The sequence below is a fragment of the Protopterus annectens genome, chromosome 16.part0 (genome assembly GCF_019279795.1).
Source record: "Protopterus annectens isolate FY-2018-M chromosome 16.part0, PAN1.0, whole genome shotgun sequence".
In the NCBI taxonomy this organism is placed as follows: domain Eukaryota; kingdom Metazoa; phylum Chordata; order Ceratodontiformes; family Protopteridae; genus Protopterus; species Protopterus annectens.
Window position 1 is genome coordinate 821,117,688 of NC_056750.1, and position 16,726 is coordinate 821,134,413.

Consider the following 16,726-nt stretch of genomic DNA (forward strand, 5'->3'; position numbering starts at 1 on the left):
TTGGGTTAAGAATAAGCTGATGGTTGTAGTAGTTTTGTTTTATTTGGGTTAAGAATAAGCTGATGGTTGTAGTAGTTTTGTTTTATTTGGGTTAAGAATAAGCTGATGGTTGTAGTAGTTTTGTTTTATTTGGGTTAAGAATAAGCTGATGGTTGTAGTAGTTTTGTTTTATTTGGGTTAAGAATAAGCTGATGGTTGTAGTAGTTTTGTTTTATTTGGGTTAAGAATAAGCTGATGGTTGTAGTAGTTTTGTTTTATTTGGGTTAAGAATAAGCTGATGGTTGTAGTAGTTTTGTTTTATTTGGGTTAAGAATAAGCTGATGGTTGTAGTAGTTTTGTTTTATTTGGGTTAAGAATAAGCTGATGGTTGTAGTAGTTTTGTTTTATTTGGGTTAAGAATAAGCTGATGGTTGTAGTAGTTTTGTTTTATTTGGGTTAAGAATAAGCTGATGGTTGTAGTAGTTTTGTTTTATTTGGGTTAAGAATAAGCTGATGGTTGTAGTAGTTTTGTTTTATTTGGGTTAAGAATAAGCTGATGGTTGTAGTAGTTTTGTTTTATTTGGGTTAAGAATAAGCTGATGGTTGTAGTAGTTTTGTTTTATTTGGGTTAAGAATAAGCTGATGGTTGTAGTAGTTTTGTTTTATTTGGGTTAAGAATAAGCTGATGGTTGTAGTAGTTTTGTTTTATTTGGGTTAAGAATAAGCTGATGGTTGTAGTAGTTTTGTTTTATTTGGGTTAAGAATAAGCTGATGGTTGTAGTAGTTTTGTTTTATTTGGGTTAAGAATAAGCTGATGGTTGTAGTAGTTTTGTTTTATTTGGGTTAAGAATAAGCTGATGGTTGTAGTAGTTTTGTTTTATTTGGGTTAAGAATAAGCTGATGGTTGTAGTAGTTTTGTTTTATTTGGGTTAAGAATAAGCTGATGGTTGTAGTAGTTTTGTTTTATTTGGGTTAAGAATAAGCTGATGGTTGTAGTAGTTTTGTTTTATTTGGGTTAAGAATAAGCTGATGGTTGTAGTAGTTTTGTTTTATTTGGGTTAAGAATAAGCTGATGGTTGTAGTAGTTTTGTTTTATTTGGGTTAAGAATAAGCTGATGGTTGTAGTAGTTTTGTTTTATTTGGGTTAAGAATAAGCTGATGGTTGTAGTAGTTTTGTTTTATTTGGGTTAAGAATAAGCTGATGGTTGTAGTAGTTTTGTTTTATTTGGGTTAAGAATAAGCTGATGGTTGTAGTAGTTTTGTTTTATTTGGGTTAAGAATAAGCTGATGGTTGTAGTAGTTTTGTTTTATTTGGGTTAAGAATAAGCTGATGGTTGTAGTAGTTTTGTTTTATTTGGGTTAAGAATAAGCTGATGGTTGTAGTAGTTTTGTTTTATTTGGGTTAAGAATAAGCTGATGGTTGTAGTAGTTTTGTTTTATTTGGGTTAAGAATAAGCTGATGGTTGTAGTAGTTTTGTTTTATTTGGGTTAAGAATAAGCTGATGGTTGTAGTAGTTTTGTTTTATTTGGGTTAAGAATAAGCTGATGGTTGTAGTAGTTTTGTTTTATTTGGGTTAAGAATAAGCTGATGGTTGTAGTAGTTTTGTTTTATTTGGGTTAAGAATAAGCTGATGGTTGTAGTAGTTTTGTTTTATTTGGGTTAAGAATAAGCTGATGGTTGTAGTAGTTTTGTTTTATTTGGGTTAAGAATAAGCTGATGGTTGTAGTAGTTTTGTTTTATTTGGGTTAAGAATAAGCTGATGGTTGTAGTAGTTTTGTTTTATTTGGGTTAAGAATAAGCTGATGGTTGTAGTAGTTTTGTTTTATTTGGGTTAAGAATAAGCTGATGGTTGTAGTAGTTTTGTTTTATTTGGGTTAAGAATAAGCTGATGGTTGTAGTAGTTTTGTTTTATTTGGGTTAAGAATAAGCTGATGGTTGTAGTAGTTTTGTTTTATTTGGGTTAAGAATAAGCTGATGGTTGTAGTAGTTTTGTTTTATTTGGGTTAAGAATAAGCTGATGGTTGTAGTAGTTTTGTTTTATTTGGGTTAAGAATAAGCTGATGGTTGTAGTAGTTTTGTTTTATTTGGGTTAAGAATAAGCTGATGGTTGTAGTAGTTTTGTTTTATTTGGGTTAAGAATAAGCTGATGGTTGTAGTAGTTTTGTTTTATTTGGGTTAAGAATAAGCTGATGGTTGTAGTAGTTTTGTTTTATTTGGGTTAAGAATAAGCTGATGGTTGTAGTAGTTTTGTTTTATTTGGGTTAAGAATAAGCTGATGGTTGTAGTAGTTTTGTTTTATTTGGGTTAAGAATAAGCTGATGGTTGTAGTAGTTTTGTTTTATTTGGGTTAAGAATAAGCTGATGGTTGTAGTAGTTTTGTTTTATTTGGGTTAAGAATAAGCTGATGGTTGTAGTAGTTTTGTTTTATTTGGGTTAAGAATAAGCTGATGGTTGTAGTAGTTTTGTTTTATTTGGGTTAAGAATAAGCTGATGGTTGTAGTAGTTTTGTTTTATTTGGGTTAAGAATAAGCTGATGGTTGTAGTAGTTTTGTTTTATTTGGGTTAAGAATAAGCTGATGGTTGTAGTAGTTTTGTTTTATTTGGGTTAAGAATAAGCTGATGGTTGTAGTAGTTTTGTTTTATTTGGGTTAAGAATAAGCTGATGGTTGTAGTAGTTTTGTTTTATTTGGGTTAAGAATAAGCTGATGGTTGTAGTAGTTTTGTTTTATTTGGGTTAAGAATAAGCTGATGGTTGTAGTAGTTTTGTTTTATTTGGGTTAAGAATAAGCTGATGGTTGTAGTAGTTTTGTTTTATTTGGGTTAAGAATAAGCTGATGGTTGTAGTAGTTTTGTTTTATTTGGGTTAAGAATAAGCTGATGGTTGTAGTAGTTTTGTTTTATTTGGGTTAAGAATAAGCTGATGGTTGTAGTAGTTTTGTTTTATTTGGGTTAAGAATAAGCTGATGGTTGTAGTAGTTTTGTTTTATTTGGGTTAAGAATAAGCTGATGGTTGTAGTAGTTTTGTTTTATTTGGGTTAAGAATAAGCTGATGGTTGTAGTAGTTTTGTTTTATTTGGGTTAAGAATAAGCTGATGGTTGTAGTAGTTTTGTTTTATTTGGGTTAAGAATAAGCTGATGGTTGTAGTAGTTTTGTTTTATTTGGGTTAAGAATAAGCTGATGGTTGTAGTAGTTTTGTTTTATTTGGGTTAAGAATAAGCTGATGGTTGTAGTAGTTTTGTTTTATTTGGGTTAAGAATAAGCTGATGGTTGTAGTAGTTTTGTTTTATTTGGGTTAAGAATAAGCTGATGGTTGTAGTAGTTTTGTTTTATTTGGGTTAAGAATAAGCTGATGGTTGTAGTAGTTTTGTTTTATTTGGGTTAAGAATAAGCTGATGGTTGTAGTAGTTTTGTTTTATTTGGGTTAAGAATAAGCTGATGGTTGTAGTAGTTTTGTTTTATTTGGGTTAAGAATAAGCTGATGGTTGTAGTAGTTTTGTTTTATTTGGGTTAAGAATAAGCTGATGGTTGTAGTAGTTTTGTTTTATTTGGGTTAAGAATAAGCTGATGGTTGTAGTAGTTTTGTTTTATTTGGGTTAAGAATAAGCTGATGGTTGTAGTAGTTTTGTTTTATTTGGGTTAAGAATAAGCTGATGGTTGTAGTAGTTTTGTTTTATTTGGGTTAAGAATAAGCTGATGGTTGTAGTAGTTTTGTTTTATTTGGGTTAAGAATAAGCTGATGGTTGTAGTAGTTTTGTTTTATTTGGGTTAAGAATAAGCTGATGGTTGTAGTAGTTTTGTTTTATTTGGGTTAAGAATAAGCTGATGGTTGTAGTAGTTTTGTTTTATTTGGGTTAAGAATAAGCTGATGGTTGTAGTAGTTTTGTTTTATTTGGGTTAAGAATAAGCTGATGGTTGTAGTAGTTTTGTTTTATTTGGGTTAAGAATAAGCTGATGGTTGTAGTAGTTTTGTTTTATTTGGGTTAAGAATAAGCTGATGGTTGTAGTAGTTTTGTTTTATTTGGGTTAAGAATAAGCTGATGGTTGTAGTAGTTTTGTTTTATTTGGGTTAAGAATAAGCTGATGGTTGTAGTAGTTTTGTTTTATTTGGGTTAAGAATAAGCTGATGGTTGTAGTAGTTTTGTTTTATTTGGGTTAAGAATAAGCTGATGGTTGTAGTAGTTTTGTTTTATTTGGGTTAAGAATAAGCTGATGGTTGTAGTAGTTTTGTTTTATTTGGGTTAAGAATAAGCTGATGGTTGTAGTAGTTTTGTTTTATTTGGGTTAAGAATAAGCTGATGGTTGTAGTAGTTTTGTTTTATTTGGGTTAAGAATAAGCTGATGGTTGTAGTAGTTTTGTTTTATTTGGGTTAAGAATAAGCTGATGGTTGTAGTAGTTTTGTTTTATTTGGGTTAAGAATAAGCTGATGGTTGTAGTAGTTTTGTTTTATTTGGGTTAAGAATAAGCTGATGGTTGTAGTAGTTTTGTTTTATTTGGGTTAAGAATAAGCTGATGGTTGTAGTAGTTTTGTTTTATTTGGGTTAAGAATAAGCTGATGGTTGTAGTAGTTTTGTTTTATTTGGGTTAAGAATAAGCTGATGGTTGTAGTAGTTTTGTTTTATTTGGGTTAAGAATAAGCTGATGGTTGTAGTAGTTTTGTTTTATTTGGGTTAAGAATAAGCTGATGGTTGTAGTAGTTTTGTTTTATTTGGGTTAAGAATAAGCTGATGGTTGTAGTAGTTTTGTTTTATTTGGGTTAAGAATAAGCTGATGGTTGTAGTAGTTTTGTTTTATTTGGGTTAAGAATAAGCTGATGGTTGTAGTAGTTTTGTTTTATTTGGGTTAAGAATAAGCTGATGGTTGTAGTAGTTTTGTTTTATTTGGGTTAAGAATAAGCTGATGGTTGTAGTAGTTTTGTTTTATTTGGGTTAAGAATAAGCTGATGGTTGTAGTAGTTTTGTTTTATTTGGGTTAAGAATAAGCTGATGGTTGTAGTAGTTTTGTTTTATTTGGGTTAAGAATAAGCTGATGGTTGTAGTAGTTTTGTTTTATTTGGGTTAAGAATAAGCTGATGGTTGTAGTAGTTTTGTTTTATTTGGGTTAAGAATAAGCTGATGGTTGTAGTAGTTTTGTTTTATTTGGGTTAAGAATAAGCTGATGGTTGTAGTAGTTTTGTTTTATTTGGGTTAAGAATAAGCTGATGGTTGTAGTAGTTTTGTTTTATTTGGGTTAAGAATAAGCTGATGGTTGTAGTAGTTTTGTTTTATTTGGGTTAAGAATAAGCTGATGGTTGTAGTAGTTTTGTTTTATTTGGGTTAAGAATAAGCTGATGGTTGTAGTAGTTTTGTTTTATTTGGGTTAAGAATAAGCTGATGGTTGTAGTAGTTTTGTTTTATTTGGGTTAAGAATAAGCTGATGGTTGTAGTAGTTTTGTTTTATTTGGGTTAAGAATAAGCTGATGGTTGTAGTAGTTTTGTTTTATTTGGGTTAAGAATAAGCTGATGGTTGTAGTAGTTTTGTTTTATTTGGGTTAAGAATAAGCTGATGGTTGTAGTAGTTTTGTTTTATTTGGGTTAAGAATAAGCTGATGGTTGTAGTAGTTTTGTTTTATTTGGGTTAAGAATAAGCTGATGGTTGTAGTAGTTTTGTTTTATTTGGGTTAAGAATAAGCTGATGGTTGTAGTAGTTTTGTTTTATTTGGGTTAAGAATAAGCTGATGGTTGTAGTAGTTTTGTTTTATTTGGGTTAAGAATAAGCTGATGGTTGTAGTAGTTTTGTTTTATTTGGGTTAAGAATAAGCTGATGGTTGTAGTAGTTTTGTTTTATTTGGGTTAAGAATAAGCTGATGGTTGTAGTAGTTTTGTTTTATTTGGGTTAAGAATAAGCTGATGGTTGTAGTAGTTTTGTTTTATTTGGGTTAAGAATAAGCTGATGGTTGTAGTAGTTTTGTTTTATTTGGGTTAAGAATAAGCTGATGGTTGTAGTAGTTTTGTTTTATTTGGGTTAAGAATAAGCTGATGGTTGTAGTAGTTTTGTTTTATTTGGGTTAAGAATAAGCTGATGGTTGTAGTAGTTTTGTTTTATTTGGGTTAAGAATAAGCTGATGGTTGTAGTAGTTTTGTTTTATTTGGGTTAAGAATAAGCTGATGGTTGTAGTAGTTTTGTTTTATTTGGGTTAAGAATAAGCTGATGGTTGTAGTAGTTTTGTTTTATTTGGGTTAAGAATAAGCTGATGGTTGTAGTAGTTTTGTTTTATTTGGGTTAAGAATAAGCTGATGGTTGTAGTAGTTTTGTTTTATTTGGGTTAAGAATAAGCTGATGGTTGTAGTAGTTTTGTTTTATTTGGGTTAAGAATAAGCTGATGGTTGTAGTAGTTTTGTTTTATTTGGGTTAAGAATAAGCTGATGGTTGTAGTAGTTTTGTTTTATTTGGGTTAAGAATAAGCTGATGGTTGTAGTAGTTTTGTTTTATTTGGGTTAAGAATAAGCTGATGGTTGTAGTAGTTTTGTTTTATTTGGGTTAAGAATAAGCTGATGGTTGTAGTAGTTTTGTTTTATTTGGGTTAAGAATAAGCTGATGGTTGTAGTAGTTTTGTTTTATTTGGGTTAAGAATAAGCTGATGGTTGTAGTAGTTTTGTTTTATTTGGGTTAAGAATAAGCTGATGGTTGTAGTAGTTTTGTTTTATTTGGGTTAAGAATAAGCTGATGGTTGTAGTAGTTTTGTTTTATTTGGGTTAAGAATAAGCTGATGGTTGTAGTAGTTTTGTTTTATTTGGGTTAAGAATAAGCTGATGGTTGTAGTAGTTTTGTTTTATTTGGGTTAAGAATAAGCTGATGGTTGTAGTAGTTTTGTTTTATTTGGGTTAAGAATAAGCTGATGGTTGTAGTAGTTTTGTTTTATTTGGGTTAAGAATAAGCTGATGGTTGTAGTAGTTTTGTTTTATTTGGGTTAAGAATAAGCTGATGGTTGTAGTAGTTTTGTTTTATTTGGGTTAAGAATAAGCTGATGGTTGTAGTAGTTTTGTTTTATTTGGGTTAAGAATAAGCTGATGGTTGTAGTAGTTTTGTTTTATTTGGGTTAAGAATAAGCTGATGGTTGTAGTAGTTTTGTTTTATTTGGGTTAAGAATAAGCTGATGGTTGTAGTAGTTTTGTTTTATTTGGGTTAAGAATAAGCTGATGGTTGTAGTAGTTTTGTTTTATTTGGGTTAAGAATAAGCTGATGGTTGTAGTAGTTTTGTTTTATTTGGGTTAAGAATAAGCTGATGGTTGTAGTAGTTTTGTTTTATTTGGGTTAAGAATAAGCTGATGGTTGTAGTAGTTTTGTTTTATTTGGGTTAAGAATAAGCTGATGGTTGTAGTAGTTTTGTTTTATTTGGGTTAAGAATAAGCTGATGGTTGTAGTAGTTTTGTTTTATTTGGGTTAAGAATAAGCTGATGGTTGTAGTAGTTTTGTTTTATTTGGGTTAAGAATAAGCTGATGGTTGTAGTAGTTTTGTTTTATTTGGGTTAAGAATAAGCTGATGGTTGTAGTAGTTTTGTTTTATTTGGGTTAAGAATAAGCTGATGGTTGTAGTAGTTTTGTTTTATTTGGGTTAAGAATAAGCTGATGGTTGTAGTAGTTTTGTTTTATTTGGGTTAAGAATAAGCTGATGGTTGTAGTAGTTTTGTTTTATTTGGGTTAAGAATAAGCTGATGGTTGTAGTAGTTTTGTTTTATTTGGGTTAAGAATAAGCTGATGGTTGTAGTAGTTTTGTTTTATTTGGGTTAAGAATAAGCTGATGGTTGTAGTAGTTTTGTTTTATTTGGGTTAAGAATAAGCTGATGGTTGTAGTAGTTTTGTTTTATTTGGGTTAAGAATAAGCTGATGGTTGTAGTAGTTTTGTTTTATTTGGGTTAAGAATAAGCTGATGGTTGTAGTAGTTTTGTTTTATTTGGGTTAAGAATAAGCTGATGGTTGTAGTAGTTTTGTTTTATTTGGGTTAAGAATAAGCTGATGGTTGTAGTAGTTTTGTTTTATTTGGGTTAAGAATAAGCTGATGGTTGTAGTAGTTTTGTTTTATTTGGGTTAAGAATAAGCTGATGGTTGTAGTAGTTTTGTTTTATTTGGGTTAAGAATAAGCTGATGGTTGTAGTAGTTTTGTTTTATTTGGGTTAAGAATAAGCTGATGGTTGTAGTAGTTTTGTTTTATTTGGGTTAAGAATAAGCTGATGGTTGTAGTAGTTTTGTTTTATTTGGGTTAAGAATAAGCTGATGGTTGTAGTAGTTTTGTTTTATTTGGGTTAAGAATAAGCTGATGGTTGTAGTAGTTTTGTTTTATTTGGGTTAAGAATAAGCTGATGGTTGTAGTAGTTTTGTTTTATTTGGGTTAAGAATAAGCTGATGGTTGTAGTAGTTTTGTTTTATTTGGGTTAAGAATAAGCTGATGGTTGTAGTAGTTTTGTTTTATTTGGGTTAAGAATAAGCTGATGGTTGTAGTAGTTTTGTTTTATTTGGGTTAAGAATAAGCTGATGGTTGTAGTAGTTTTGTTTTATTTGGGTTAAGAATAAGCTGATGGTTGTAGTAGTTTTGTTTTATTTGGGTTAAGAATAAGCTGATGGTTGTAGTAGTTTTGTTTTATTTGGGTTAAGAATAAGCTGATGGTTGTAGTAGTTTTGTTTTATTTGGGTTAAGAATAAGCTGATGGTTGTAGTAGTTTTGTTTTATTTGGGTTAAGAATAAGCTGATGGTTGTAGTAGTTTTGTTTTATTTGGGTTAAGAATAAGCTGATGGTTGTAGTAGTTTTGTTTTATTTGGGTTAAGAATAAGCTGATGGTTGTAGTAGTTTTGTTTTATTTGGGTTAAGAATAAGCTGATGGTTGTAGTAGTTTTGTTTTATTTGGGTTAAGAATAAGCTGATGGTTGTAGTAGTTTTGTTTTATTTGGGTTAAGAATAAGCTGATGGTTGTAGTAGTTTTGTTTTATTTGGGTTAAGAATAAGCTGATGGTTGTAGTAGTTTTGTTTTATTTGGGTTAAGAATAAGCTGATGGTTGTAGTAGTTTTGTTTTATTTGGGTTAAGAATAAGCTGATGGTTGTAGTAGTTTTGTTTTATTTGGGTTAAGAATAAGCTGATGGTTGTAGTAGTTTTGTTTTATTTGGGTTAAGAATAAGCTGATGGTTGTAGTAGTTTTGTTTTATTTGGGTTAAGAATAAGCTGATGGTTGTAGTAGTTTTGTTTTATTTGGGTTAAGAATAAGCTGATGGTTGTAGTAGTTTTGTTTTATTTGGGTTAAGAATAAGCTGATGGTTGTAGTAGTTTTGTTTTATTTGGGTTAAGAATAAGCTGATGGATAGTGAACCAGGTTTCATCTTGTGAGAAAGCCTTTTGTGTTTGTGAGGGAAGGACGTCTAGAGTGGGGGCTGCACATATGATAGTGGTATCATCTGCATATTGAATAACTGAGGCCCTGGGGATGGAGGATGAGAGTTGATTGGTGAATAGAGTGAAGAGCAATTGGCCTAGGATGGACCTTTGGGGAATTCCTAAAGATACTGATAGGGTGGATCGTTGGCTTTGCCATTTTACTGCCTGATGCCAACCTGATAGATAGCTCTTAAACCATGAGATGGAGGAGGTACTAGGGTAGAGAGTGAGTTGAGGAGTCTAATGTGATTTACCATATCGAAAGCTTTAGTTAAGTCTAGAATATGGCTGAGACGAGTTCTCTGTGATTTCAATGGTAATTAATGGTGTTAGTGAATGATATAAGTGCTGTGGATGTACTGTGGAAGGGTCTGAAGCCATGTTGGTTTTTAGATAGCAGTTTGTTTTCTAGGAGTTAGTACATAAGTTGAGTGTGTATGACCCTTTCTAGGATTTTAGATATGGGTTGTAGGATAGCAATGGGACAATAGTTATTGAGTTCAAAGGAGTTGCTCCCTTTGTGCAATGGTATTATATGGGAGGTTTTCCATACTTGGGGTACTTTGCACTCTGTAATAGATCTGTTAACGAGAATAGCCACAGGATAGGCTATGGCTGTTGCTGATATTTGCAGGTATTCTGTGGGTAGGTTGTCAGCCAGCCAAGGTGGTGGGTTTGAGTTTTTGGAGGAGTTTTAGGATGGTTTTGATAGATACTGGCTGAAAGTTAAAGTGGGAGCTGCTAGCTTGTGTTTCCATTATGGCTGGTGTTTCTGTTGGGGTTGGGTGAGTGGAGTTAATTTAGTTATTTGCCAGGTTTGGATTACCTTCGCAAAGTATTTGTTAAACTGTGTTTGGATGTTATCAAGGTTGTTCCCAGTTTTGGGTGTAGGGCCAGTAGTTTTCCCAGGCTGCAATACAGAGTTGACTGCAACCCAGAATTTGTTGGGGGGTTTTGGTATGTTTTTGTTGTAGATTTTGGTAATAGGTGATTTTGTCTATTTTGATGAGTTTCTTGTCCTTGGTGTGCAGTTCTAAGTATATTTGTTTAGCTATTTGGGTTTTATTTTTGTGATATTGATCCCATACATTGTTCCTTTCTTTGAGAATAGTTTTGGTGGGTTTAGTTAGCCAGGGGGTATATGTAGCTTTTATTCTAGTGGTTCGGGGGGGGGGCATGCTGGTTCATTATGTTTAGGAACGTTGAATTGAAGTATTGCAATGCATCATCTAGTGGTAGCTGTTTTAAAGGGGTCCAGTTACAACTTTTAGGTCATTTGTAAAGGCACTAGGGTTAAAGTTATTTTTGTTGCTGACTTCTTTATGTGTTACTTGGCTTATGTGTAGAGTTTTGGTTCTTAGTAGATATGTTGGTTGGTGGTCACTGTGAATGTCTGGAAGACATCCAGCTTGAGCTGCAAGGGATGGGTGGGGATGCAAATATCCAGTCCAGTATGGACTGGTGCTTGGTTCTTTTGTCATTTCTGGTAGGGGATGTAATGACTTGGGTAAACCCATGGAGGTTAATGTGGGTGACTGGATTTTGGCTAGAACAGCTGAGCCAATCTATGTTAAAGTCATCTAATATGATGCTTTCTTGAGGAAGGCAGTTTGTGACCCATTCTAGTAGGTTTTCCATAACTGTAATATTGTTTTCAGGGGGGATGTAGCCTCCTATAATATTAATACATTTTTTGGGGTTCAATTTAAACTTGACAAGCATTACTGCTGTCTGGGATGGTAGTATCAAGTTGTTCAAGGATAAGGTGGTTCTGGTACATTATGGCTACCCCCATCCCTTTTTCCTTACTCCGTCCTTGTGGTAGGTATTATACCCAGGAGCTGTAATTTCATTATCGTGAATTTTGGGCTTTAGCCAGGTCTCGGTCAGTAGGAGAATGTCTGGTTTATATAGAGGTAGTAGGGCATGTAGGTCATGGACCTTATTGAGGATACATCTCATGTTTGGGTTAAGAATGATTAGGTCAGTATGAGAATGCCTGGTTTATATAGAGCTAGTAGGGCATGTAGGTCATGGACCTTATTGAGGATACATCTCATATTTAGGTTAAGAATGATGGACCTTATTGAGGATACGTCTCATGTTTAGGTTAAGAATGGTGGACCTTAATGAGGATACATCTCATGTTTAGGTTAAGAATGATGGACCTTAATGAGGATATGTCTCATGTTTAGGTTAAGAATGGTGGACCTTATTGAGGATACGTCCCATGTTTAGGTTAAGAATGATTAGGTTAGTAGGAGAATGTCTGGTTTGTATAGAGCTAGTAGGGCATGTAGGTCATGGACCTTATTAAGGATATGTCTCATGTTTGGGATAAGAATGAGTAGAGACGTTTTTTTCCTGTGGAGTAGGGAATAGATTAGATTGGAGTTTGAGGTGCTTGTTGTGGCTGGACCTGGGTTAGGGTGTATGTATGTGTAATACTATAAAGAATAACATATTGGTATATCATGTATAATTTGGAGAAGGTAGAATGCTGCTCAATGCTGGGCTCATGCCAGCCTTGGACAGATAGTCTGAGAGCTCCATCATGTCTCTCATCATATATTCCAGAGAGGAGCACCTCGAATGAGTGACAACGACATGAAGTATGTTAGAGTCATACTGGTACTTGTTGTTCAAGGACTTGAGTACATGTGTGATCTGATGGATCCTGGCACCAGACAACCAACTAACCATCTATCTTTCCTTGCTCAGCTTGTAAGACACACATCGGTATGTTCCAATATTTGTCAGCCTGGGAGGATATGATTGACAGACCACACTGCTTTACCAGGGATGGCCTGCATCTTTCCCCTCTAGGGCTTTGATTATGGCAAAGACATTGTACACCACCATAGTACTTTTTTTCAGGCAATGCCAACCTGACAAACCTACCAACAGAATGAACAAGCAAAGGAAAATATGAAGGTGTTACTAATCAATGCAAAAAGTCTGAACAAGAAACTCCACTCCTTCCGAGCCCTTTCCACCCTGGAAGACACTGACATCTGTGTGGTGACTGAGACATGGTTTAAAATAGCAGAGAGCAGTCTGGCTTTGCAGGGCTATAATGCCTTGCACCCCTTTAGACACAGGAAGCCCTGCAAGGAGTGTCGGAATAGTGCAGGAACTGCTTCACGCAATATGCCTGCCAAGCGATCCAGGATCGAGTTCCCAGGATGTGCATGAGTGCTCCTACACTATTCCAGCATGGACACCACTGCTATATGCTAATTACCTCAATTGCTGGTGAAAACCATGCAAATGAGGTGAATTAGGGATCTAGGAAGCAGGCAGTTGTCCATGCCTGAACAGTGTTGTTGTGGTCTTTTGGCTTTTCCAGGTTAGGGGTTGCCACAGTAGAACTCCGGTCCGCTAGTGATTGGCAGTAGATTTTTTTCACGAACAGTGTACAAAGCAGAAATGTATTCAGCTAGTAGCCGAATACATTTCTGCAAATTAAAAGAACGGAGGCATGGCAGTCAAAAGAAAGCATGTATTATAGTTAGTAGAGATGCCAATGGCCAACTATACGTCCATTGGCATGAAAAATAATTTACTTTTTATAAAAATAAAACTTTTATTTTTTTGTCCGATCTTGGCTGTTTAAGCATAGGACAGCAGTGTGCAAATGGGATCATGCTGAAAATAAAAAATAAAATGTGAAAAAGCAATTTTCAGGGAAATATGCATTTTGCCATTACAGACAATGTATGCAGAATGAACACAATACCAGGGAACAGTGGTTGCTAAATGGAAAGGCTCAGTGTGAAGGCAGTAACTATGGAGTAAGGCAGTGGGATATGCAAATGAGGGGAATCTTACTGAATCACAAATTTCTTCTAAGTGTCAGACTGCACCTAACCGTGTAGGTGCTCTAATATGGCCGTATAAGCATGAGAAGTTAATGACATCAAAAGGGGGTGTGTCATGCTTACTGTAAGAGAATCCATAAATGAGACCAAAACGCTGTCTCTAGCTATGTTTGTAGTACTAGTGAACCGGACCCGGACAAGCGAGGATAATTTTTTATTTAAAATTTTTTATTTAAAATTATTTGTTATTTAAAACACATATAACAATTGAAATAAAATGATCGGTTTAGCGCTTTCATCTATGATATAGACTTCCTCAGAACAACCATATAAAACAATTCTGAACGTTTAAAAAGACTTTTTGGCGCCAAAAACTAAGCAGTATTTATTACGTGCTAGTAGTGATTCTAACATTAACAGCATAGACATTCCCAATGGACAGGGTGAGCCAACCATCATCTCTAAGAGCCTTAAGGAAACTAGAACTGTGCTGGAACCAGGTTTGCAGGACTGTACACCTGATGTCACTTTTGATTTTTCGTTGTTTCAAGTGGATGATGAGCATGAACGAATGGGCGCTCGTCCGAAGAGACTGATGCCAGTAAGGACATATGCAGCAACGGCTAAACACAATAATAAATCGGAATATATTCAAGGTACTGTGTTAAATACTTCTAGCCCTAGAGGCTTACAGATTGCTGGGTCAGTACAACAGCAAATCACCGTTAATAAGTTGGACAATTTTTTAAACAGTGAATATGATTTTGTGGACACTAATAAATATAATGAGAGTGTGAAACATAACATGAAAGCAAATAATAAAAAAGGTACAGTGAAATACATGATTTTTAGTATGAGTAAAATGTTATTAGCTGTTAAAAGTATCAAAATTGATAATGCTTATTTATCTAAATGCATAGCGTTAGGCATTGTCCCTGTGGGATTAAGGATTTTTAAATTACCCATGGGTGTGTGTTTGGATTATGATACGCAGACTGAATTCAATAATTTATTTGATAGCTTCGGCACAAGATACATGGAACTTATTATTAAGAAAAATGATGAGAAGCTAAGTGGTTTGATAGAAGAAATTGATAAGTTAAACAATGACATTGTTACTGACTTATTGTTCCCTCAGTGGAAGGATTTATATGAGAAGCAATATAGGATTGCTGATACTAGGGCTGAGAAAATATATGAAAGGAAACATAGGAAGATACAAAGAGATATACAACAATATCATGATAATAAAGCATATATATGGAAAAAGCAGCCTGAGCAAACATATGGAAATGATGTGGAAGGAACAATAACTGAATATAAACAAACAGATATGAATTTTCAAGGGGGGCGTTATTTCACACCACACCAGAAGAACAATTATCAAGGGAAAAATCAGTACCGCAGATGATTATCAACAGCAGGTACACAAATGCAGAAAACTTGTCACATGTTTCATTAGATATTGATGACTTTATATCCAATAATAGTAATGGTCCGATGACCATGGAAGACAAATCACCAAAAGTATTGGTATGTAATGACTTAAAAATATTTAATTACACCATCCTTGATATAAAAGAGGAACATATTTCACTCTTTCAAAAAGGTTTTAAATTCATACCAGCAGAGAGATTAAATGTAGTAGACACTATTATACAGATTAAGTTGTTTTGCCGTAAATTAAATCTAGCGATTTTATTCAAAGATAATCTTTTGAATAATGACAAATTATATGAATTTAGGAAGAAAAGTACATTTATCCCACCTACAAATAAGCAGGTATCAAATTTTGAGGAACAAGTATGCTCAGGTGTGTATGAGTACAATAGGACAGTAAAAAATAATTTTTACACTGATAATTTGAATGACAAAGAACGTAAATGCTTAGATGAGTTCATATGGAATAGAGACATTAGAGTAATGAAGCCTGATAAAGGTGCAGGCATAGTGTTATATAACACCATCGACTATATTAACAAAGCACAAAGTATTCTAGTGGATTCTGGTAACTATGAAATTGTGTCTGGTAATGAAATTCAAATAGGATATAAAAAAATAGATTTGGCGTTAGATGAATATTTGGTGGACAGTAGAATCACAGTAGATATGTATAATTTTATGAGTACTGAATATCCTATATTGGCAACAATTGTGGGCATCCCTAAGGTACATAAAGACATTATTGACCCCCCTTTTAGACCGATCATTTCTGGTAGTAGGTCAAAGACATTTAACATAGGGGTGGTAATAGATACATGGGCCAAACATATATATGAACAGACACCACATGTAGTTAAAGACTCGTGGATGTTTTTGTCCCATTTATCTAAGGATAAATGGAAAAATAATCTGATTTTTGTGACGATAGATGTCATTGACTTATTCTCCAGTATTCCCAAAGAACAGGGATTGGAATTTTTTTGTGAAAGCTTAAGAAGACATTCCTGTTTAAGTTGGGATCGAATTAATTTAATAACTGATATGATGGGACTAGTATTAGCACACAACTATATATACTATGAAGGAGAGTATTATAGACAGACAAGTGGTGTGGCTATGGGGGTGGCCTGTGCCCCCATCTTCGCCAATTTAGTAATGTTAGAATGGGAACATCATCATATATTTAATAGTGCTTATTATCAGTATATTACATACTATACTAGATTCTTGGATGATATGTTCGTATTATGGGATGGCCCTATGGAAAAACTTAATGAGTTTCTAACATATCTTAATATGACTAGTAATTTTTTAAAGTTCACACATAATATTAATGTGGAAGGTATAGCATATCTTGACACCTATGTTAGACATAATGATATTGGATTTCAGTCAGAAATATATAGAAAACAAACCTTTTCCGATGGATATCTAGATTTTTCTAGTTGCCATCCTAGACACATACTAAGAAATATATATAAGGGACAATGTATACGTGTTGCCAGAATGACATCTGATTATGACATCATGGTTAAAGAAATAAATAATATAAAAACTATGTTTATTAATAGAGGATATCTTGTTCCCTTATTGAATGATATTTCAGCATATGTTATTAAGGAGTGGGGTAATAATTTTGTACCAGTTTTGGGTAAAGAGAACTGTAATCATGTCAATAGGAATATTAAGATAGATGGTGAATTTAACAGGGTATGTGTTTTAACATACTCTCCTTTTGTGACTGGTGTCCGAAACATTATAGAAAATAGCTGGAACAATTTTTTAAGGGATGATGAAATTATTCATACATTAGGAACAAAACCAAGTTTTGTGTTTAAAATGGATATGAATATTAAGAAATTATTGAATAGGCAAATGTATCATAACAAGCAAGAGAATACATATACTAGAAAATGTGGGGCTTGTAAGCAGTGTTCCACCATTAATGAGGTGTGTGGTATAAGGTTAGATGATATTAATAAGACACTTGTTGCCTTTAAAAAGGGTAATTGTAATAGTAAAAATATAATCTATATAGCTAAGTGTCAGACATGTACAGTTTTTTATATTGGAAAAA